A 27,084-nucleotide genomic window follows, 5' to 3' on the forward strand; every position below is an offset into this window, starting at 1 on the left:
TCATTTACTCGTTTGAATCTAAACCAGTCTCGACGTGCGACTACTTAATAAAACATCAGTAGCACACACGCACAGTCAATTTCAAAAAGCCTTAAAGGGCACGAGAGGGTCTTTTTGTCAGACGTAAAGCCGCTAAAGTGGACAGTTAACATATTTAGTTTGAACTTGAAATATTATATTTCCCAGTACAAAAGGCACAGAAACCACTTGGCTTCACGTAACACCAAAGGAAAGGCTTTATTATTAAATCAACTGTTAATTTTTTTTGACATATGATACACGAGTCATTAGCTAATGGGTGGCACAATACCAAAGCGCTGGCCTGACATTTAGACTGATGTCCCTAATGTTCGCTTAATGTGCAAGGCATTCCATTTGTGCCGTTATAGGATAATCAACTTTGTATTTCAATAAATGCAATGTATTCATGACGCGGTTTATATATAAATAAATTAATTTATGAAACGTTGTAGATTAGTATTTCAGACAATTAGTTATACAATACATTTAGTTCTATGCAAAATTGGTAAGCAAGAGAAAATATAATGTAGATTTAGAGTTGAAAATATCTATTACAAGTAAAGTAAGTTATTCGATTTTCTGTAAAACTCCTTTGAAATAACCTAGTGGTGGATCCAGGTATCAGGGCACAGGAAATAAAATCAGGATTGCACTGGTAGATTAATGAGGCTCCCATCGTTTGTTTGGTCACGAGGGCAGCCAGTCGATAAATGTGAGGCCATTTTTTACCAAGTTGTGCTGCATCTTCTGCCCTTTCTGCCTGCTTTTCAGTACAAATTAAATCACAGGGGTCCATACTTTCGATCGAAATTCAATTCCTTCTCTTTAACATGCTTTAGCCAAAGTTAAGAGGACATGGAAGTCCTAAATGCTTGCGCGGAGTGTGTGAATATTTGGTTCCCGGCGCGTAAAATGGAATAATTCGGTTTACTGAAGCAGATTAATTCGGAGGTGGCGTTTCGAAAACACTTTCGTATTAAATTTGAAGAATTGGTTCTGCGCCCGGGGACTTCGAAACTAAATGAATATTTCATCGGCGCCTTAAGTGGATCTTTTACTGTGCCAAGAGATGGAAATGGGTTTGAACACCTCTTCATGGGTGCAAAGACTGGGAAAGCGCCTGGCTCCTCCCTAACACCCAAGTCTCTGTAGCAATAGGTGCTCAGGATGTGCCGAAGCACACCTTCGAAATTTCCGTCTGCATGTTCTGGTTCTAGTTGTCGCCAGAGTAACTACAATGCTTATTATTGACAAATGATTTACACACACACACACACACACACACACACATATATATAATCCGGAAAATGGCTTAAACATTAAATCAAACCATATTATGTACATTGGACGATTGGATGAACGCATTGAAAAACACATGTGCATTACGACGTTAATCAATAGGATTTTAAAGCAGCGGTAAAATTGAAAGATCTCTTGGGGAAGTTTTGGTTATGGTCAAATTTATATTGTTTGTATTACTATTACTATAACAGTGTTATGTAGAAAACATGTATATGTTCTACAGTGAACAGTGCATACTGGTACACTACACGTTTCCAACAGACTTCCACAGCTAATAATTCGTCATATTTTGAAAGATTTGTATAACAATATATCGACAGATGTGTGTGTGTGTGTGTGTGTGTGCGTGTGTGTGTATGGAAAGGTTGATGGATGAAGAGTGTGTCTATGGATAGAGTGACTGAAGAATGGATGGATATAAGGGTGGACTTATACATGGAAAAAGCATGGATAGATAGACTAATTTCCGTTCGTTCCGAGGGCACCTTTAACATGAAAAGATAGCAGATGGATCTTTAAATGTCAACACATCATAGGTTTGAATAATTAAAAGCGTAATTTCATTTAGTTGACTTCGTATATAACCACACGGGAGGGATGTATTATTTCTTTGCCATTGTTTTCTTGGAAGCGTGCATGCTGGAGAAATTGAGTGTCCGGTTTTAGATTGGTACTTTTTTTAAATGGTTTGATACTGTTCTCGAAAATTTAGACGTTTTGGAGTAATTGAGTACCCAGCAGTAAAATGATTCATCTGTTGCTTTGGCTTGACTTTGTGTTTGACAATGGAGACGTGTTGGCGATATTGAGTTTCCGGTATAAATATGACACGTCTTTTGGGTAAATACAGGTAGATTGAAAATTACAACGGTAGCTCTCGACGTTTCGTGTCGCTTCCTACGGAAACGTGGTCCTCCATAAAAGCCAATCATTACTTTTGAATATCTTGGGCAACTTTAATGTTTCACCAGTGCTGAACATGTTGCAGTGGACTGTGTGGAAGGCATGCACTGCTCACCCCCCCCCCCCAACCCCACCCGGCGAGTGCTTGGGATGTGATTGTGTTTAGTTTAACCATGGCCAGTACAATAAAAGGTGAACACAAAACCTATCAGTAACACAATATCATTGGTTTCCTATCTGTATTTTTCTTCTCTCCACCTGAAATCCCTTTTTTTCTCTGTTTTTGGGTATCACAGTAGCATCAAATGGGAGGAGGTGTGCTTCACTGAGAGGGCCACATTTTGTGGCCATTTATTTCCATCGAATGCCATCTCTCCGGTATATTTATCCCCCATTTTATCCTCTTTTTACTTATCATCATAATATCAAACTTCACCATTTTGATAAATGACACGTATCATATCAACAACAACAAAAAAAAAAAAACTCGGTGAGCCTTTAAGCATTTAGAACCATAAATTCAAATTGGTTGTGTCATTGCGACGTTTCCATTTCAATCCGTCTGCTCTCACCCTTAAGGTAATCTTTATATATAATGCTTCTAATGCTTCTAAAGACTAAACATTATATATGCGTTTAATAAGCCGGAGGATAGCCGCCAGTTACCACTACGTTAAGTCTAAGAATTCTCACGGGAGAGGCGTATTTTGGGGATCGGCTTAAAAGTGAAGAATAAGTATGCATTTGTAGACAGTGATATTGATTGGCATGCGGTAGACGAAGTATGCAAGACGAGCAAAACTGCAGCGTGTACAAAACAGTACAAAGAGAGACGTATTAGAGCCTTTGACAAAATGCCTTTAATGGTTTCTTCTAAAAGACCACAATTCTCTCAGCACCCTAAATCTAATATTCTGTTCTGCTTGGTTGTTAAACTTCACAGAAAATATAACTTGGTTACGGGATTTACGTCTCTTGAGTTTATCGCACTAGGGGCAGTATGCATGCTTGGTACGGTTTCATCTACCCAAGTGGAAAATATATTGTTCTCTTGCGTCTCTTCTCAGATATTTTGCACATTAAATAAATAAAATGAATATAATAAACTTTCAACTTCCAAACCTCGACATGATGTGTTAGTTATAAACACACATTATAATCCTGATTTTAAGAAACAAAGGCCCTAAACTGTGTTGATATCAACATTCGTTTTTAACTTGCTCGTTCCAAAACCTTCGAAACAACGGACCAGTCAAATATAGGTGCAGTCATGAATGATGTTTGTCCAGTTATCGACTTAAGAAGTAAATTAAAGCACGCAGTGGAATGGGCCAGAATCCTTCTAAACGCAAATCAGGGCTTCGCAGGACAAGTGACAGCTAGACATACTGTTTTTCCATATGTTAGCTTAGTTGATATGATTTATCATGCACAGTATTGACTGCATAACAAGATAATGGTGGACACGGTGCAACGTGACGTTGCATATAAAAAAAAGATATCACCTAAAATATTAGAGAACATTGTATCCAGGAATAATGTTAAGTGCTACTCAGTTTTACATGTTCATTATGTCCATTGGTTGAGAAGTACAGCTGATCCTTAACAAGGAGTTTGATTTAAAACCCCTTTCAATGCGGTATATACATATAAATTATAACAGCGTCGCAAGATGTCTAAGACTGGGTTCCCACAGATTTAGATCGATCCATCTGGATCGACCTAACTCCCTGGGGGTTCACGCTAAATTGCTGTCAGCTTCCGGGAGCCGAGCGCGCACAAAAGTTAATAACCCCCTTACAGCTTTTAGTAGGCGGGACAGACATTTAAGCCAGTTAAGCCGACAGCAATCTAGTGGGACTCCCCAGGGGGATAGATCGATCTAAATATCTGTGGGAATGGTCTCTTACAGACCTGTTTGCATCGACCAATCTAATAATAGCCTAACTAAGAACCCAATCTAAGAACCTAAGCTACATTGGACTTGACTCAAAATGATGATACACCTATTTAATGAAAATGCTTGGTTTATTGGAGCAGTGCAGTGCATTTCAATAGCAGTCTGAATATACAGTGTGCTCCTAACGAGTACAGTTACAGGGCTAGTAAAACTTTCCATGCTAACGGTAAATGTTGCTTATGCTAAATATTTGAGCAAACCTTTCTACAGTTAAAAAAGCGTGTAAGACAGCTTACATAGTATATAAGGGTCACCTTACCAAATTTAATATAATCAGATTGTGTATCATGTTGACTCGCTCGGGAGTCACCGGTTACACTTTATGGAAGATAGATACGATTTGACTGAGGGTCAAGACAACAAACATTTATACCAAAAAAAACTTCGCCTGAACAAGCCTTACCAAGGAACTTTTCACTGAATATGAAAGTCTTATTATATCTACACATTTTGACCAAGAATAAGTAAGCTTCAAGATCCGCTTTCATTTTTCCTTCCACGATGGTGATATAAAACCTATCACGACTTAAATCCAGTGGGATTTGTATTTGTATGAGTTACAAAACTGCATCACCCGGGAATCGCACAAAACAGGTGTTTGTAATGCGTGTGTCAACGTTCTACCAACTGTGGTGTAAATGACACTTTGAAAGTAAAAAGAGAGAAATACATAAACTGAATGCCACTTTCAGCTTCGACATTTTAATGTAAGGTTGACAGGTTTAGTATAACCAAACCAGATGTGTATGGCATGGTTTGCATAGCATTGACATAAGATCTGGTAACGAGTCCCTCGCGATATGCTATCTCGGCAGCAAAGGCACAGAAAGGGATAACGTAGCTGTTTTTGACAGGAAGCCCATTAGACGGAAAGATAATATTGACATGTGAATACGTGACCCATATTGTCCCAGCTTTTCGATTGCGCCCTTCCCTAAATAGACTTTAGTAATTTCATATAACCATATATATATATATATATATATATATATATATATATATATATATATATATATATATATATATATATATATATATATATTTTTTTTTTTTTTGTTTTGTTTTGTTTTGAAAGAATTGACGGAATCAATCCTTTACAATGTTCCTTTAAATTTTAGGCACTGTGTTTTGCCAGACCCATTCTGTATAGTAAAGTTTTTTTTGTTGAAGAATGCACGAAGAAACAAACTAATTCCCCTTGTTCTCCGCCCTCACGCAATCTGTCTATCTTTGCGCTAGGATTGAATTACATGTCAACCGTCATTCCCTGTTATTCTTTAATTGTAAATTTGTGCAACGCCCTTTTAGTGTAACATTTGAGATGCATTTGATTTATTCTAAGTTAATGGCAAATATCGCAAGATCAGAAATTACTGATTCCTTAAAGCAAAATCAATTCACCAATAAAATACACATACATGTATTCGGCAAGATATGGTGATACGCTTTTCGCACGAATAATGATACGCAAACTGCTATATGCTGCCTTAAGCGAAAAAAGCCATTGTTTTTATTTCCGTCTTGGAGCAACTGCAGGCGAAACAAGGAAAGGTTTTGGCACGCGCCATTTGGACATGACCACCAGCATAATGTTCAATTGTGTGATCGTTTACATCAGCAGGGCAATAAACACTGCTTACGTGGGACCCTAGAGGAGACAGAGCAACACAAAAGTGTACGACGTACATCAATTTTGGTGTAATCTCCTCTCAGTAATATTTGCTGATTGGAGCAAGTTTCGATAAAATCCACAGACATTATCGGCTTTGCACAAGACCGAGTTGTTTAAGGACGAAATCGATACAGTAGTTGCAAAGGAAAAGACAGGGCGAAGAGATTTCTGAAACAGCCGGCCGTTGTCTTTCTGACACGCAAGTGCATGTCCTCTTAAAATAAATAATGTAAGCGTATTGTTTATGTTACATGGGCATTTAAGGGTAAACAGTCACCGATATTTTTTTAAGGCACGCGCTTCTAATATATGGTTCGATTTCATTTGTAGAATAAGAACGAGGAAAAGATTGATATTAGAAGACGAGGAAGCAAACATTTGAATAATAAAAAGCTGCCAACGAAACATGATACATGTACAACTAACATATGCATTCCCCTTTTTTATCTGTATGAAAGAATCACCATTTATTGTCAGAGGTTTCGTGGGAGGGAAATCGTTTCCTTGAACAGCAAAGCGTGTAATACGGTTTGCCACAATGTCTTCTCGGACTCCAACAGATTCCAAAAAATATTGTTTACGGCACCTACTGTGGTTTCAAGATAACAAAGCAGCATGCTAGAATTACGACTCTTTTAATAAAGGTTGTCACATATCCTATAAAACAAAGGATATAGATATTAATTCATCAACCAGGGGTTTGGTAAACGCCAAGCTGTTTGCCCTATCACTCTGAAGTACAAAAGGTTGCAAGATCAATCTCCCAGATTTATGGCGTACTGTAACATGCTATATATCATATTTGCAAGTTTGATTTCCGCGAACTGCGCAATAACTTTCCTGTGATATTTCATGTGAATAAACATTGCCACAGGTTGATGAACTAGGTCTTATTTATGCTACCTCGATTGTATTTTAACTAAGGCCATTTCATTCTCTCTTTTGGATGAGACCAAATCTGACCTGCTTGAATTAAAACAAGGCTTTATGAAGCCCTCTTTTTCTTTTATGTCGAGACAATTCTACTAGGACATAAATGACTAGAATAACGGGGCATTCTCTGTCTAGAGCATTTACTTAAAAGAATGAATATAAGGCCGATGTCACAACCTAGAGCTATTAAGATCGACCCCAAAGGACAGTTAATGGACCGACCAGAATTAGAACCATTACCGTATACTTGTGTGCAAAATCCTTCAATTTCCCAGGACACCAAGTTTATTAGTATATATACACCAACAATATCTCCGACCACTCTACTTACTGCTTGTCTATACAGAAAGGGATCATTCCAAGAAGAGAAAAATGTCAACGTTACTCATATCAATAAAATTTCCAAACAGTAGGTTGCCCTTCCCAAATCGTACTATTCAGGCATACGGCATTAAAAAGATGTTGTTCAAAGCGCGTCTTACAATTTAATCAAGTGATCGCATTGCCGAAATAATCTGCCAGTCTGTGTTTCTTTAGTTTATCGGCCGTGTCCAGATGTTCCAATACCATAATAATAATACGAAAAAATATTGTGAAAAAAAGTGTCGAATATGCTTTCGAAGTCAATGTCTTAAGCAATAAATACCAAAATGCACCGGCATGTGGTTAACGTTTTAAAGACATTTTCAAAGAAGATGCCAGAACTGTCTAGGTAGTCATCAAACACATTCCTGTGGTTCTGGACAATAAGATTCAGAGATAAAATTCCAAATACATTAACTCGCAAATCCCAATACAATTTGCTGAAATAAGTGCTTATCTATATACAATCTGATGCAAAACGGAATGAATGAGACGGAAGAGAATGAAATGTCGAATAAAAGAGCTTTGTGTAGGGTCTAGTGTTGAAAGAGATTGTTCGTGTAAAAAAAGAGCAAGCTATGATTTATGATTTTGTTCCGAAACTTTGCGGATATGTCATGAAAAGGACAAACAAAATGCCATACTATGCTATTGGAAATGAATTCAATTGCGTAACTTAAAAGAAGAAAATATCTTTAGATATCTGTAAATTACGTTTTTATCTGACACTAATTGGAAAATAAACTTTTTTAATAAAAAGAAAAGGTTTTAATGTTAATCTGAGCCCGTTGAAGATACAAATTCTCACATCAAAGGCGCAATGGTTTCAGCAAACATAACAAACACCACCTTTCTATAAATCGCTATTACCTATAGGGGCATGATTTTACGCCCAAGAAAAAGAGTTATCGATTCCCCCTCCTACCTGATATTGATAAGGATAACCCGATTTGGAGCTGTGTCCTCAAGGAAGGGGAAAGGTTACACTGATTATCTTAAACAGTCATTGGGTAATGTGCAAGTAGAGGACCCAGTGGGGGCCAATAATCTTGCGTATTGATCCGCGAGGAAACTTTGCCCAACAGTTTTGGAGATTCCATGCATCAAGGATTAGTCGGTTCCCTAAAGGAGACTGGATTGAGAGCTTAGAACCGGTATATAGGATTGCTCATTGTAACTGAGATTTAGAAATGTGTGGGCAGGCACCAAAGATTGAGTTAGTCTGGCTATTAATTAGGTTTAGTTCCAATGCTACATTCCCTTGTATGCACGTAAGGTACTTTGGTTTAGAGAAGATGACACGAAAGAGTTTATAACACAACTACGTCTGTCTACATCTAATCGTCTAATCAATTCCGAGAGAGAGAGAGAGAGAGAGAGAGAGAGGGTTCCATTTCCACAATTTGTATCACACATTTTGTTCACTACTATGTTCTTAATGCCCATGAGCACAGAATGATAATTATGATTATTGTATTTTAACATCACCTTGGCCTCGCTACCATAAAATGAGTTAATCGCTGGTTTGTTCAATTATTTTAAAACTTTCACGACAAGACGAAACATATTTAGAATTCATCAAGTAATGTTGTTCACAATTTAGCTGGGTAAGAGGAGAGGATGTGTTCGGGATATTACTCGTACTCAGACTATTCAACTGGCTGATATTGATAAGACCTGACCAGATAAATGTGTCAGGGGTCAGGAAATTAAAGGAAAAAGAACATTGTAGTTCTACTTAACACAGTTAAACTCAAAACCAGATTGGTTATGCCCGAGCATTAGAAGGTTATTGTGGTACAACTAATGGCAAATTTTTGGTTATGTACGGTTTTAGATTAGTTTTATTGTGGCATGCATGTACATGTTTATTTTAGGAATCGCCCAAAAATATAGAACATCAGACAACCTTACATATATTCCACGAATTTAATTACAGCTGCTCATCGTTTCGATATGGACATTCAGGCAACTCTATGACTTTTAATCGTATATGAAGATCACACAATTTGGTTTACTTTATCACTTCGGTATGAAACCATGCAACACCCGTCTTCGCTCTGTTGGAAGCAGAAGCACTTTTAGGTGCAAATGGCATTTCACGAAATCTCTCTGAAGAGACGTTTAAAACCACAGAGAACTAACTTAGCACAATGCGGTAAAACAAAAGGGTGCCCTAGAGATATTAGTTTGAGTTCTTACTTACATATACCATTAGACCGAGACAAATGTGCGGTTGGTGGTGATGCTTCACACCAAATCTCATTTCTGTTCTACCACAAAGCCACACCACGTCTACGCCATGGTCTTCTAGAGATAAACTACAGATGTGCCGTCGTTCACAAGAATGGAGTCATGAAAGAAAAACCCCGCACGACTTCTTAACCAATCCAGTCCAATTCTGAGCGCCCCTCAGTACAGAACGATTAAAAAAGTCAGACTGATCTGGAGTAATTACGATAAAAGCTATTCACGTGGACTGATGTTTGTAAGTCTCTTCTTCCGGCAGCAGGGGATGCGTTTCCTTAATCAGTGTCCTCGCCAACAATGCTGGGAGTCTTCAAAGTAGCAATTGCTTCGTATCGCTTTCTTGAAGGTTCAAAAGCACAAAACATCAATATCGAGTCGTAGATTATTTGGCTACGGTGAACAGCGTGTATCCTCTCTTTTAACAAACTTTTTGCTACTTGATTACGTGGACTGTGTTATTCGTATAATATAATAATAAATTTAAAGTAAAGTATATTTGAAAACATGTCTACACATGACACGTCACATTTCAACCCAACACGTCAACACTGCATCAGCTCCCAACACCCAGTTTTAAGCGACTACAGGACGATCGCATCAACTGTTAGCACAACAATTCTGTTTTCAAGACCAAAATAATAACAAAAGCAAGAGAAATCATACTTCTTAAACTTGGAATGTAGGTAAACATACACACACACACACACACACACACACATGTATATATAGCATGTCTATAAGCCCCTATTCAACAATCGGACTATACTTTTAAGATTGTTGGGTATATGTAATCATGTTCAATAATTCTTTTAAACGTTTGACAGTCTAAAATGAACACGACTGACGGTCGGACAAACCGTACCTTGAAGGACATAATTGTATGTATATTGACGTGTATATGATAGTAAGGTAAGGAGTGATGGACAGGTACAATAGAAACTAATGTCTTGCATGTAATAGGTACATCATAACGTGCACTGGCTACACTATAAGTAAGTTATCAACAACCAACAGTCTACTTTCGTTAAAAGAACCTTCGGAGTAGGCCTATTTCACATTTCTCACGGGTATACAAGTTATCTCGTCCATTACTTTGTAAACGTATTTTTAAATGTTAAATGATACTTAGCTGGAAGCAAGTATACATACTGTGCATTTACACATCATCAACAACCACATTTTCGACCATTAGTGATAAATTTTGGACCGGTGACTTATTAAGTATTTATACAATTGGCGTTTTAGACCAAATTAGTGATAGTGTTTTTGGTATGGGAATAATTCTTACAGCTACATGAAACCACTTAAATAAAAATCACCAGTGTGGGACATGTTTTTTTTTTACTTATGTTTCTCTTGCATATTACTCATCTAAGATTTAAGCGTGAGGAATATCCCAGTAGAGATCAGGCATGAAGCAGTTACTTTATGGACGACAATCAAGTGTGTTCTCTGACAATGGCGTACAATACCACAGCCGAACTTGAGGTGGATAAAGGGAGTAGTGCGAGTGCATAATAATGATGATGATGATGATGATGATGATGAATTTTTTGTAGGAGTTTACATCCAATGACCATGCGCCGATTCTGTTCAAAATCGTTGGGACCATGAGTCCACCATGCTGCTTCCGGTGTAGTCACGTGGTATCCACGAAGACGTGCTTACTTCGATGTAGTAAAATATCGATCACAGGGCACTAGATTATGAACCTGACTGATTCCTACTGATTTTTTCATCTCTCACCTACTGCCACGTCTATACCCATCCTGAATTGTCATTCATCACAGGACCACCGTCTTTGCATATCCGCACTGAAATCTATTTAAAGCAAAGTCCCCGCATTTACAAAGATGCAGAATGAAATTAGCTACGACTTTGATGCATCACCCCAGCAAATCAAATACGTGTTGATCAAGTGATATCCCTGAAAAAAATCCAACTTAGGTTTTTAAACCTTTTTTGCTTTCTATTGTATTTGTCAGACAATAGAAACTAATGTTGTTTTGTTAATCAATCACTGGATATAAAGGAACAGCAACTATCAATAACTTTATTGTTGACAAGATTTTTATAGTATTCAGGACGATGCCTCTTGTCATGAAATATATTTTTATTTTACAAGTTTGTTTTCTATGGTATCGATGAACTAAACTATAAAATCTAATTGCCTTGCTGTCATATGTTATCTCCATTATGAATTAAACGTGAATAATGGGCTTTTATCCGAGATCCCATGTTGTGTCGTTTTGAAATTTAGATCACTTCATCTGAACATGACATTTCATAATTGATCAAAAGGAGCGTGCGGAGATGAAACAAAAAATTATTTACAGTCACGATCACAGTAAAAAGTCAATTTTGCATATTTGGCAATTTCTTATTGTAGGAAATGAAACTTCCGCCTTCTATTGCCTGTGGTTCTGCCACTAAATTGAAAGTTTACTCAATCGGCTAGACAAGACTTAAAATCAAAGGGTAAAATTCGTTTCATTTTCTTTGAATTTCCTTTACATCACGTTCGAATAACCCAGTCCAGCTTCGTAGTATGATATCATGCGCTTTGATTATAAAGGCTAATAAAACAGACTTTTTGACAGTGCTTTGTGTACGGCCTATGCGCATATATACAACAGTACTCTGAATAAATGTAAGAAAGCTTCACAATTCTTTTAATACAAAACCTATTTTAGTTTTAAGTATTTCAAATAAAAGCCAAATAACGTATATTGTATTAGGTAAGTTATCCTGCTTAAATCAATGCCTTAATTATGAGTGGAATTTTTCACATTGTAACGTGGCGGACCTGGCGAAAAAACATGGCGTTTGGGGCATAGCATAGTGTCAGGCAGATGCATTTGTTTCTTCTGTCGTTGTTTTCCCTAGAGAAGCAGGTTTTTCAGGCTCTTATAATTGTGATATTTTTGACGTCATTAAAGGTGATGATAAAACAACGTACAATAACGATAACATATCTATTAGTGTTTACTCTTTATCCATGTCAGTTGTCCCATAAAACAAAACATATAAAGACCAGCCCAAAGTTTCTGCTATGCTAACTTGCACCAAGACATACTTTTTACATTGTCATAAATTTTCAGGTAGCTCGGCGCATGCGCATACATTTTCAATCTGCTGCAATCACATCATAAGGCCAACAAGGCCAACAAAACTAGTAAAGCCATCACGGTCTAGTCGGCTAAGACACAGACCGCAATCGCGTGATTGATTAATACGAGCAGATGATTGATCAAAGTTATTTGGTATAGTCATCTGTCAAAATGAATATATTTTTGCTGAAAAAAATCAGAACCGTATGCTCTTGAGGCTTGGTGGCTTGGAGCTGCGTTGGTGTACACGCAAGGGCTTGGTAAACTCATGACTTGCATGCCAACGTCAAAGGACAAATAAGTGAACTATAAAACTGTGATTTTAGGGTTTTGCACTTACACTAGATATCTCATTTCTGTAAAGCAATATGTTTTATGACGAAATTCATAAATAGTCGTCCTTCATTCTGCACTTGCCGGTATCGATACATCTATCTAAGCAGAAAAAGGTTTTTTAAATGAAAGGAATTTTAGATTACAAATAACAATAAAGTAAATGCCACATCTAATTCATTCACATCTAATCTCGCCAGATCTCATCCCAACGATAACTGTTTTATTGCGCTGTAAGGGGCAGTTATCAGAGCATGTCGCTTTTTAACCAAGCTTCTTTCAATCAACTGGAGCAAAAAGTTACCGTTAAAAATGGCGTTCAAATAACTTACTCAAACCCTGGATTTCATGGTGCAAAAGGAACTCTCGTCTTAACAATCTATAGAACATAGCTTTCAGTTAACTTTGGGACTAAGGGTTCCTAACCTCAGACCTCTATCAATTATTTCTTGCAAGGTATAGGACATTACATATTGATGTTTTTTTCTAATTAGATAACTCAGCAATGGAGGTCGCAAATGCTGTACATATTCTAACAGACTGGTAGAATTATGACGCACAAGGGTAACCAAGTTCAGATTCATTTTTATCGTTTCTGACAAAACACTACACGATGCATATTTATCTTTGCCTAATCATATAAACTCACTTTAAATGTGCTTCGCAGGGCATAGATCAAAGATAAATGTAAGAAATATGTCATACAAAATTAACCAAACCCATGTCATTTGATAGATTCTGGCAGACTATTAGACCTTTAACAATGATGTTATCGTATTAGAAAGCTCATATGTGCCGGTCATTTATCTCAAGAAAACATCGACCACAAATCACAAACTGAACAAACGACTTCAGCGTTTGACATATACCCAAATAGAAAGAGCTTTGTACTGGCATGTTTCTGGTAAGGTATTTCTTGGCAAGGTGCATGACGGTGGCGTATCTACATGCGTCTTGCGCATGGGGCGAAAAAGTGCGTGACTGCACACAAACAGAAATGTTTATTTTTGCCATACAATCTCATGAGATTGTCGGCATAAAATAATATTTGTTGCTGTGCGTTTTAGCAACTTTGTATAGTTGAATGTTACATTTCCGTAAAAAAGTTTTAAAAATGGTTAGGTTTCCTTAATATATATAGAAATAATATCACAGATCTCTCTCTACGCGTTAAAACACTTGGTTTTTATCTACATGTGTAACAACAGATAGAAGACACCTCACACCTCACAGTACATTTTGTTTGGATTCATCCTTTTTCCATCCCTCCCTGTCCATCCCATACACCATAGCTGTTTTAATTTACCCTCTATCCCGACATATGTTCTTAGGAGGCAAAAACCCGGTTCCCCCAGTGCGGCAGAGTATGACCATTCATTGGATTAATTATGCTAACTGGAACCAAAAACTAATATCTGGCCTAGGCTTAATAAACAGATTGCACTGGGGATTGCTGTAATTGCAAAATGATGGGTACGCTTAACCTACATTCTCCAAGAATACCACAGCCAGCTTTGCTTTTAATGTTCATTTATTGACCGAGAGAGAGCCTCATCATAGACCCTGGATTGAGAGGACTGGGACATAGAGATGACGTTCTCTGTAGCAACACAATGTTCACATGTTTAATGTATGCTTCTTTTCATTGGGGTACTACTATATATATATATTCTTTTCTCTGTTTTATCTTCAGATAATAGTTGATAAAATATAAATTTTGTCTGACTCATTTCATAATGGTGTAAACTTTGGTTTAGAATTTCAAAGTCATCCAATTCAATGAAGTATTGGTTTGAAACATTAGACATGTCTTTCGTAATATATACAGAGCATATTTTTCCTTTAAATGGACTACTACTGGCTTACATATAAAATGAGTCAAAGTAGGCTAGAAATTTGGTCTATAAGACGTAGATAAAATTTCGGGCTGAGGCTATTTTGTGCATCCTGCACCTGCACTTATGTAGTAAAAATGGCAAAAACTAAGACGTAACTACGTCGTTCAACGCAGGAGAAACTTAATATAATCTCTAAAGTACAATGTACGCCTTATGATTTAATGCTGAATCACCGTGTGTTAATAAGACGCTATTCTTTCCCCAACGAGCAATTTCCGATTATCTTTCAAAACCAGCATGTATAATCTAAAAATGCCTACCTGCAATAGTTCTCTTAAGATTTGAGATTAGACTTCTCATCTGCAAGAACACAAAGCTATCGGATGCATGATCAGGCAAGTAAAGAAAATGCGCCTCGTGAAATACTTTCAGTAGACACCTTAGCTTTATTATTGAAATGTACGTACACTCGTTAAGATAAGGTACGGGTTATTTCCTATACACCAACAATTGTTGCTATATGGATTTTGACATTACCGCTTGTATCATGTTCCTAAAGTCTTCGATGCATCAATATTTTACGGAGCGTCGACAGAGAAATGACAGTTTTACGTCATAGTTACATTTGCATAAATTAACTGAAACATTACAAATATACGCCGAGCACACTATATCTGAAATGACAATCCCTTCAAAATTTCCTGTTAGGTTTTCAATCTTTTCTCTTTGGTGTTTACATGCCTCTGCATATGTTTCAGATTAATGGTACCTTATGTTCACAAATAGAGTTGATATTGTCTTGTTTTACATCAGCTTGATGAATTTGGTTTGAGGAATTCACAATAAAAAATGAAAACCGGTGAACACATTCCAGTGACGAGTGTGTTCTCGGGGGTCTTTTGCACTTTCTGCCATCTCACAGGGTTTCAAGTCATTGTCTTAATCTGGCTGTAGAAGATATGAGCACGGATATAAATCACTTTTTCTCGTTAGACGTGAATTTCTTTTTCATTAGAAATTGTTTTGGGCCGTATAACTGACCCAAATGTTCGGAATTCTTATTCAAAGAACCGTCTGACGTCAATTTCTTCCAATAATCGTCTCCATCAGAAGTAACTCGTCTGTTCATATTGCGAACTAATGAATGGCAATGTCTAATTGATCGGCAATTATCAGTCGTCATTAAGCATTTCGTTGAATACGGGGCCTGATCGCTACATGACGTGACATAAGGACTGGTCTTATTAGCTGAAGGCGCCATTCTGCATACCAATTAGGAAAAAAAAAGAAGTCATCTTACTTAGTACCACACATAATATTTCAAAGAAAAGAAGATGTTTCGTAATTAGTGCTACCGATTTCAGCCTATCTCTCTACACAGGATATGTTAAATTTGCAATTTTCTAAAGGCAAATATTTTTTCCAATACTTTCCCCACATCGACCTAACTCTCCCCATTTCTCTTCCTTCCACTGCATCATTTTGTCAGTGACTGTACTATTGATGATACCAAGTTTGATAGCCACGCCCAATTGATCTGAAGTGAGATTACCCTGGTGGATATACAATAGATATATGTAGTAAAGTAAACATTTCCCAGGCCGATCGCATCAAAGCATAGAAAGGTCATGTCGTCTATTCTTTAATAAAATCGTATATCATTTTGATGCGATTTAGGTGATTCGCCACAGGGTAATGTTCTCCGCAGGAGATTTGTGTATGGGTAAGCAAAGAATACTTCTATGCACCAAGGCAAATGGGGTTCCTTTCATCTTTTATAATAGATGTCAGTTTAATATATCACAGTTGAGCTTAGTATGCATGTGGTAGACGAGAGCTTTGGTCGCTTATATTGCCAGATTTACAAGTTAAAATGGTGGATTTGACAAAATGTTACCATATTTACAACCGCTAGACAATCTACAGTGTACTGTTTACCATTTGGAAGCTCTCGCAGTTTAATGAAGGGACACATATGCATGCGACTTCACACAGTCCGATTTTGAAAGTGGTTTGTGGAATTAGCATCGATTTAAACAGGCATTACACAAGGCAACACAAAATAATTACTGTCCTCGAGTAGCTTACGTTGACAGCAAGATGCCACCAGGTGCAGCGTTGTCCTTATTTACTTCATGGTAATTAGCATCAGATTTTCTTTCGGGAATATCTCTTGCAGTCGTATGCACACGAAAGTCGTTTTATCATTGTCTTCATTAATCGCGTTCTCAGACACGGTGTTTCTAAAGCAGAATGTCAAGTCCTACAGCATGTGACCTTGAGCCTTTTCCAAACAAAAACGTCTTTTCGTGAATTGAGTTTAACTTCTTACAAATGTACACGCACACACACACACACACACACTCACAACTCATACACACACGCGCGCGCGCACACACACTCACACACACACACACACACACACACAACGTCCATACAAATTTGCAACGTCCCAATGAAAAATTATGCTTTAATCAGCGTTGGCTTGTAGACAAGTTATCTCAAAATGTATTTCATAAATGCTGAAAAGAGGTAAAGGACTTCCTTGAACTTCAACTGAAACCGGATTATCTTATACTTATAAGGAATTCATTTCATATTAGTGCGTCTTTAAATTTCGTCTTGTGGGCAGCCTGGGCTCTTGGAGTGCATTCCAGCTCATATCGAGTTATAGGTACGACACGCCTACTATGGCACGTAACATAACAACAGTGCACCCCAGCGAGAATTGTAAGGAAAAAAATCCTATTCGCTTTCCAAATGAAGATTAATTCTTTTGAGAACCAACCTCCTGCAGCAACCACTGAGTGTGCCCTATTATCGTCTTAGATGATTTAATAGGGAAAAGGGTGATTTATGGTTTTACTGGTCCCCTTGTCGTTCACTGGAAAATGCGTTAACAATACTTCTTTATAAATAACACTCGTTTTTTATGATAGCCTGTATTTATCAAGTTACCTTAATAGCTCATTTATGTATAAAATATGATCGTTGATCGAGCAAGTTATAATTTTAGTTACTGTTAAGGGCCTTCCAGTTTGACCAGCTGCAATGGTGGGCAGTAAAAAAAGTATCCAACCACAGAACCTCAAACCATGCACTTGCATAATTTCTTTAATTTTACAAAACTAAACAGTTTTGCAACCTGTTTATGTTTTCTAAAGAAAAACCACATGTCAGTGAATAACGTGGCGTTATTACACGGTTCTGATGTAGTCTAAAGTCATCTGATGGTATATCTCCTTGTCTAACTGCACCCTTTCGCCACAACATGCTGGTGTACAAGTTGCTATAAAATATTACCATGAAATATACCGCCACTTTTTCGCATTGATTGACATTCTATCCTTGGGCTTCTGAGGAAAGACGGAAGACATTGTACGTGGCTATGTAAAGCAAAATGCTGCTAAGGACACCTTGACAATATATATACACAACGGCTCGCTCACTTTAGGCTACGTGAATGACCCCAGATGAAAAACATTAATCACTCTACATGGACGTACACGATATGGATTGGTCACGAAAAGAGCGAACTTACGTCTAGGTAAAATAAACTCAAGTAATATACGTTTTGTTCCCCATGGTACAAGAACATATGTGTTCTAGTCCTTTTTACTAACTTGTCTTAATTTTAAGCAGCCGGGTTCGTAATTTGCTATAATAGCCTACTTAATGGCAGATAACGATACATCTTATTCTCATCGGTTCTAAAATATGTACGCATAAACAAATTTCAACTATGCCAATAACCCCAAAAGGCAAACAGCCAAAAATGAGAGGGTAAACATCATGTCTTCTTTTCACCTTCAACAAACACATTTTTGAATAGTAAACAAACGGTGCCATGGTAACGCTGGGCACAATTCACAACCACCAGGTCAAACCTTCGTTACGTGATAATCTTACCTTATGTCTGTTGACGGTGATTTCCAAAGCCCTCAGACAAACCGCTGTGTTTCCCTCCGCCAACTCACATCCCGTCGGACAACTCTAGCGGTTTTCTAATAAACGTTTTCTTCACAACGGCTCTGGCATATAATGACAGCCGCAGTGGGTTATCGAGGCATTTTTCAATGCATCATACGCATGCCCAATCACTGTCGTCTGCTTGAGAAATTGGAATAAGCATGCCACAGAATGGTTTTCATCTATTGTAACGTAGCAATCACATCCAAAATGGCCTTGGTAGGACGCACGGACTACATAATGCGCCGTCTTAATGGACTTAATGTCTTGTAACAAATCGTTACAGACAACGTCGGAAACACATTTTCTTTAAAGACATCAAATGTGAGCTTCCGTCTAACAGGTTGTTTCCAGGTGTGGGTTTCCTGGAATCTTGGAGGATTTAATGTCATGTCCAATGTGCTTTCCGTCCATCTCATCTATTTTCTTAGGCTCCATGGCGTAGGGGTATATTAAACAGAATAAATACAAGCTTCCAGCTACATGTTAATTATGAATCAGATAGTAAAACTGCGTTATCACTACGGGATGCTACGACACGCATGTAAACTGATCGAGCCTTTTTTTTCTTCAAAATGTGATTCAAAATATACATCCACCCGCACAACAAGTCTGCAGATATGTTGACCTGATCCGCATTTATAATGTTTCTTTTTTCAATATTAACATTTAGATACTGATGTAAGAAAGTATAGGCCTACCTTCATTTACTCTTTCATGCAGGTTCTTATCAGTATGTATGTACATATTGAAACATTACTGTGCTTACATAACCATTTGTTACTGGCTTTGAAAGTATTTGCTTTAAAATATCTATATTTCAAATAACTGAGAAGAATTGGAGGCGCACGTCAGTCCAAAGAACGAAACAGCCCTCTGGCGAAACGCATTGATTTTTCCTCGTCTTACAACAAACAATAATATGAGCATATGTCTGAATTTGCTTCACGAAGTTCGTTCAAGCAGCACTGGAGAACAGTGACTGGTTATAAAATAGCTTCAAACAAAAAAGAAGATTTATCAAATGGCTGTGTTATCAGATTCACTGTTAAAGTCAGGCGATCTGGCTTGCTTTGAGCGGTTTCCCGTATGTATTTGTCGCTAAAGGGAATAAGGGTTTGAACAATAGAGAATTGGAGGTGCGAGTAGGTGTTTCGGCTCAAAGAGATAAGCAACAAACTTGATGGCAAGCGTAAAGAAGTCTTTAGGTTGGAAATAAGTCTAACTTAGCTATTAAACTTGGTATGTGTTAGCTGACATAAAAAGATATATGCCGGTAATCGACATGCAAAACGACCATTTTCCCCAATTGTTTTATGATTACAATACATGCTGCGAACTACAAATAGAAGTTTTAGTGCTGTGAAAACGTGCAATGTCCGTGATCAATCATGGTTTATAAAGTCGTAGTTTTATTGTTTTAGCCACATTCTGCTTTCCTTAAGAAGCTTATTTTACACGCTGGTTTGTTCCATGCACTGAGTTTAATAAAGTCCTCGTTTAATCCATTCCCAAGTCGCTTTTGGTTGGAATGCGTGAAAAAATAATCATTCTTATTCACAATCCGTGCTAAAATACAAATTGCTACTTATGGGTGTCCTACGTAAAGATATAATCATTTTTTAAACACTCACCCTCTCAACAAACAAGCAATGAGAGAGAGAGAGAGAGAGAGAGAGAGAGGGAGTCCTTATATGCAATTTGTAGCAATTTGCGTATTCATATATTGCATGATAACAGATTAATTTTGTTTTTCGTCTCTCTCGTTTTGCACAATTATCACAATAATACCAGTAAGATAGAGTTCTGAACGCATAATCATAAAACGTGTTTATCGAATAGGCGCTGAAACCAGTATGAAAGCTCAGCTGCACCTTTGCCCCGATTAAAACTAATTGCTAAAATGGCACGACACCCTTGGTATATATGTCACTCCCTTGGTATCTTATCATTCAACACAGTCTAGCTTACAAGTCATAGACCAGCCCCGCTCGTATTCAGTTTCAAATTTTAAAGATGCCCCGTAAATCGAGTAATCACAAGTGATCATAATATTTAACGATTTTTCTGTAATTTACCCTCCAGGGGGTCGAAGATGATATGGAAAGGTCTCGATCGATTATAAGAGTGCACTGGAACGAATTTTTCTTCTAGTACTCTAGGTAGAAACTTGCAAGCAACTGTTCAATGACTAGGACTAGAGGTATCGGTTAAAGATGCGTGTTTATATGTATTTTTGATTTCACAGAAATGTTGTGTAAATTAAGAAAACAAAATATATTGCTGTCTGTGCACATCTTCCCTGCTGTTGAAAAATGTAAACTAGCCATTTTAATAATTTTAGCAAAACATTTCCACAAATAACCTCTGTCGACATTGTATTCTTCATACGTCTTCAACACAAACTCCTTTTAAAATCAATGTGTCCACTAATTAAGCCTACCCAGGTAGGTACTTCGTGGATGTGGATGCGAACCTCGTTTAAAAAAAGGCCTTACTTAAATCGAACCAGTTTTGTTATGGTGTAAACGAGGCCAGAGTGATACCACCCAGAGAGAGCAGGATGCATTAAACGGTTTATATTTTATAATTGTAATGCAGAACCTTGTAGCGAGCAGGGTTCTATTGGATTTGCAATTTGTATTGATACTTTGGTCTGGGCAAACAATTCTAAAGGTCAAGCGAAGCCGAGGGAAACCGGATAGCGTTTTAAAACATGTGTCAGTGTGAGATAACTGGTACCAATAGCGCCGGCCGTTCTTCATTTACCACATGAGTAATGTGTTCCTCTTGAACTTCCGCTCATTGAGAACGGGGCGTAATCCTCCCGCTTGCTCTCTCAAGACAGGTAGAGCTAATCTGCATTCCTTGAGATCCGATTGATTTGAATATCAGAGTACGGCTGTACCACTCTTATCTACTTTTTTTTTCTAAGAACGATCGAATTTTCCCAAGGACTTTGTACATGTCGCTGGGGAATTGGGCAGTGCGAATGTAAGTTAGAAGTATCGCTTTGTGTTCTGTTATTAAGGCAGTAAATCTCCATCTGAAGCCTGATGGCAGGGAGCCTAAGCTTAAGTAACTTATTCCAATGCTAACACAGATTTCATCAATTCTTATGCCTGATACCTTATGCCTGTACACCTATTCCTGTGTTTGTGCATATGCAGCGCAGTGCCTTTTAAATGTGTACCGAAAAAAGCTTGCAGGTTATTCGAATATGGCTTGCTCACATTCTTTTCAAAAATGTGATACTCTCCCACAGGAAGCAATAACCAATTTCTTTTCCAAACTCAAAATCAAAATTGAAAGCTTTTTATCGTTTTTTAGTCAAGCAAAACTATTGTTTTATGCTGATATCACTTTAAACAAGGAAGACAACATCAAAAATACCAATTGCGCTGGCGAAAGGCAAACAATTTTTTACGAGTCTATGTATCAAACCATTGGGCTTTTCAAGTTTATTCACATTTATCTTGTTCAAAGACTTTGTCTCTTACGCATTATATTTCTATTATGGCTGGAAACACTTCAAATCGCCTCATTTGTTAATGGAACTGTCGCGTTATCTTTTCAATATTCATAAGACATAACCAATAAACAAAATGGACATCCAGTGAGGTTTGCAGTGCCTGTTGCAATTTCAACCTTCCAAAGTGGTAAGTGAGCCGAGGACAATGTCCATTTTACAGGAACAGGTTCCGTTATAAGGTATCTATATGGTTTGATTTGACATTAAGTGGCTCGGGATTTCTTTAGTGGTGTTTGTTCGCAGCAACGTTCCGTACTTGATTGTTCGGTCATGACGCACTCTTTGTCAGTAACGGTATTGTGTGAATAAAGCTCTAGAGCTTAACGGATGAAAATGCAGAAAGGAGGCAAAGGGTGTGATGACATCTTGTCAACGTAACATTTTATACAAACGGGTCAATAACCTCTCGTTCACTCTGAATCTCTCCATTACATTTAATTGTTTTTATACACGTAATAATCAAAACACCTAGGCCTTATGTCATCATCTTGGTGTGAAAACGAATTTGTTGATAACGTTTTTTATGTCCAGTCCATGATAGTCATTTGACTAGTAAATTTATTGCATTGCAAATGAGGTCTCCGGCATCGTTTCGATAATTAATTCATAGTCCTTCATTAATACGCTACGTGTGATACACTGTAACCTTTCTGATCTATTGGTTGCGTTCTTGTCTGTGCCTTATGCAAATGATATGCAGTATTTTTTTCTCGAAATTTTAACATTTATTCTTTTTCATTCGATATTGACTATAAAGATCCAGACGTGTCATGTCGGCATGGGGGGGGGGGGGGGTAGGGGCTTCACAAAAAACTCTCTTTTGTTCCTTTGATCTAGGTTAGATGAAAACAGGTTTCGTGGATGAAATATCCACCTTTTCAAATGGACCCCCCCTTTCAAATTGATAGCTACAGGCGTGTTAAAGGTTTCCCAAGGTCAGTCAATTTGTTTAATTGCTCATTATCAGGTGCAGGCAAAGTACGCACACCAAGTGGAATCCTCTAGAGATTTATACTGCAGGTTAGGACCAGAATCGGCATCGCAGATCTCCAGTTTTTTTAAACACTGGATTGAGGTTCAATCCTCTCTGTTTTGTTTCAGAATTTAATTTGTTTTTTAATTTTCACTTGTTATTTTAGCCTATAAATAACACGGTCGCTAATAATATTTCGACAATGTGGGAAGGGGGGTGTTAACATCTGGGCAACACTTTCCTCTCATCGTCCTAGTTTTATGTTAAAGCTATTGATCAAAATTAAATAGGAATTTTTAGCATTAACAAATAGATTGCATCGCTTTGGGTGGATGCCAACAACGACATGTAATTACGATTCCAAAATTATCTGCCCATACATGTATGTAACTTTTAATAGTATTACAATGTTAGAAAACTTTTAATGAAAAAACATTCTTTACGTAGAGCACATGCCAATCGTACTAAAAGAAAAACCCTGTCAGGTAAAGACAAATAAGTATACGTAGTAATTTATGCGATATGTCGGTCAGGGTGGTCCACCGATTCCGTAATTTTTGAAAGACCATACCTGGAAGAAACAGTAAACATGTAGAGAAACTGAAAGCACCTTTACTAGTTCAATTACACCGACGAGGAATGTTAAACTTTCATATACCACGTTAAGAGAAATACCTGGGTTCAGACAAAAACAAACGTATCGATTCCGTTTCATAAAATAGGATTTCGGGATCAAGAAACGCCGTCCCTCAAGCTTAAAGCACCTACGCACAGTGGATGCATGCATCGACGTTCGTCTTAATCTTTCATCAAGAGAAGCGGATTAAGTCGACTTTGACAAAGGCTTTGGGCGTCTGACAAACATCACCATTACCTAACCCATCTAGAATAGGGATTATTCTTTTCCAGATGGATCGGATGCAAAAGATAAACGTTTCTGACATTCAAAAACCCAATTTAAAAGAAACTTTTGTTTAATGTTAGCCTTGTTTCTAATAAAATGCCAATTTCGGTTAAATAATATACAGTGTTTATTGCGCCTTGATGTTCTTCAATGCAATCATTGAGAAAAACATGCAATTTCCTTTCGTTGTTTTTATTGACTTAATGTTAGCTTTGAAATTATTGTCTCTGGCAAGTAGACCTCTTAGAGGCAAGGTACATCTCTTTGGGAAGATGTCAACATAACCCCCATAACAAAACCCAAGCAATTTGCCGACAAGAAACAGGAAGTGGATTAGTAGAAGTAGAAGCAAGCGCATATCATTTCTAATCCAGGATGTTAAAGAAAACAGCTGATCAGTTTTCACATAGCCAGGCACTTCGGAATAATACAAATTCCACGTACTGGAAAATGAAGATGGGACACATTTCTTCAAATTGACATAATGAAAGAAGTTTCACTGGAAACAAATACACTACTGCAGCGTTGATTAGGTAGAGTTTCCGCTAAGGAATATGTCGTGAACTATCCACCCTTCACACTCACAGGTTTATCCACAATGATAATCTGTTTGTTTTTTTTTTTTTTTTTCTATGTTACTCGCCGTTCTTCTACGAGTGTGTGACGACGCTGCTTTCAGCAGTTTCAATTGTCAAAGACACGTGCGCCCACAAAGTAATTCAAGTTTTAGTCAAAACAAAGATTTTCCGCCGCTGTGAACTCCAATCCACTATTTCCTTTTTATCTTGTGTTCATGGCGGCTTGCCCAGTATGGACCAACTAATTCAACGTAATCCTGTTAAACGCTTCTCCAGCCATAGATCCTGTGTTGAGATGCTTTAAGTTGGTCATGCATGACGGTTGACCGAATGTAACGCAACGAAACTATGGTCGCATTCAGAACAATGAACTAACTAGTCCGCTGGTCAAATATGGCGACCCATTTAAAAACTTGCCGTCTAAGCAGTTAGTAGACACTGAATAGATTCCCCGTGGGGAAGTATTCAAGTGGGTCGGCCATATTTGACCCTCGGACTAGTTAGTCCACTGCTGTGAATGCAACCTAACATATTTCAAAGTTGGTCGTGCATGGCCTTTGATCGCATGTAACGCTACGAAACTAACATATTTCATTTTTATTTGATATTATTGCAAAAACAAGGGCTAGTAGTCATTTTAATCTTATCAAAATTGAATTATAATTGAATTAAAGTGACATTAATTTATGAAATAAATTTTTCTTTATTTAAAAAATTGGCAAAATTGAAAAGAAGAAATTGTCTTTACATCAGAGTTTAGGCTGAGGCAGACATATTCTAGTGATGTTAAGGACATTAGTATGAAAACATTATATATAATTTACGTTAGTTCCAACACGTTTCATTGAACTGTATCAAAGGCAAATTTATCTTCCATAAATCATCTCAGCAATACAAAGTAATTGATATCAGAAAAATGTATGAATAATACAAATATACATTCACTAATGTCGTGTGACTGCATTAGTAATACTTAATAATACAATTCGTTCACTGTGAAGTGATATTCGTCCATAACAGATATATCATAATTAATGCATTGTAGTTTTAGGATTGTCGTCATTGTTAGGACATAATTTTCTTGAGGACAAAGGAGCACCGATCAATCATCACGTTTGGGAACATCAATTATCAATGCTTGCGCTTGTTCTTCAACAACCCCCTGGTTCGGATTGTGTAAGGTTAAGGGTTACTGCATTATTTATATAGATAAATGTAATGTTTTGATTGATGTATCCGTTTTGATATAGACATCCTTTTACTGGTCTATACTAGGCAATCTACTTATTGTGATTACGTCAGAATCGTGCCACTCTGTACATAACCGAGAAGAATAATCCAGAAAAAACGAAGGTTCCCGAATACAAACGGAAATGACCGACGAAAGTTGAAGCTGATAACATGGTGAGTGCTTATGAAAGCATTCGTCTTAATTCAGGAAATTAAGATCGATGCAAACAATTAGCGTCGAGTATTGGCAACAGGTCCTGAGTTAAGCTACATTGGGACGCATCACTGAGAATGGATTGGTGATCGAAACCAACGCGGTGCAAAACACCAAATCAAACACTTACTCCACCAAATAAGTTTGCGACTTTCTCTGGATAAAGAACTTAATTTTGTAATATTCGTCTACTAACAAAAGCATCGTTTTAAAAACAGAAAATTAATACAGTAAATGTAATTTGCCTTTATATCTTACAAAGCACTCCGTATCGTAACATCGTCTAAGTCAAGACACCTGTAATAGCATCTAAACCATATACAACTTCAGTCGAATTGTGTAACAGAGCATTTAAAATGCTTTTCTAACAAGTTTCCTCACGTTACGTTGTTCGGGGGCAATTTATTTTACCTGGTCTTATATCATAAGCGGCAGAGCTGTAACTCACGCCCACTTTTATTATTATGCAACGTTAATGTGCCTAAACAGAGACCAGCTGAAGTTTGGTACACACTCTCAACAACTGATATGGTGCTCAGATGCAATTTCGAATTAATTCAATTTCACATTGTACATTTTAATCTAATTCATAAAATGCCTATCAATGCGATATGTAGTGTTCATGGTATTAACGTATTGTATATAGCGTGTTTAGCCTTTGGGGGAATTGAATACTTTCCATAGACATTTCATCACGTACTTGCCAAAGCAGACCTGACTTATACCTTTCACGTCACTTAAATTCACCAAATATACCAAGGCGAACAGCTGCCAATATATCCTGTCAACTATTTTTTTTCAGTTTTTACAATTTTCAAGACCTGGCACAATACACAATTTTAAATAAATACTTTAAAACTGTGCCTTGTCTTTATTTTAAACTGTAAGTATGAATCCCCACTTTTTGCGACTATTGTCAACACTGAAGGACTATATTCAATCAATTCAGGCATTCAGTATCATCTCCTCGGATGTTGTTATTCAGCGCACACGAAAGAA

General features: G+C 37.4%; 1 protein-coding gene across 5 annotated transcripts in view; it reads right to left on the reverse strand.

The window, feature by feature from the left end:
- LOC106155855 (muscarinic acetylcholine receptor gar-2) overlaps window positions 1-27,084 on the reverse strand; it is a 64,021-nt gene that overhangs the window by 5,122 nt on the left and 31,815 nt on the right. The window contains exon 1 of one of the 5 annotated variants that reach the window (XM_087017980.1): window positions 18,595-19,071. The exons of the other annotated variants lie outside the window; for them this stretch is intronic. The gene's annotated coding sequence lies outside the window, so the exon portion shown is untranslated. Of the gene's footprint in view, window positions 1-18,594; window positions 19,072-27,084 lie in introns of those variants that run through there. 5 annotated transcript variants of the gene reach the window in all.

This window comes from Lingula anatina, chromosome 7 (genome assembly GCF_051362555.1).
Source record: "Lingula anatina isolate TDL-2025a chromosome 7, LinAna3.0, whole genome shotgun sequence".
Taxonomy (NCBI): domain Eukaryota; kingdom Metazoa; phylum Brachiopoda; class Lingulata; order Lingulida; family Lingulidae; genus Lingula; species Lingula anatina.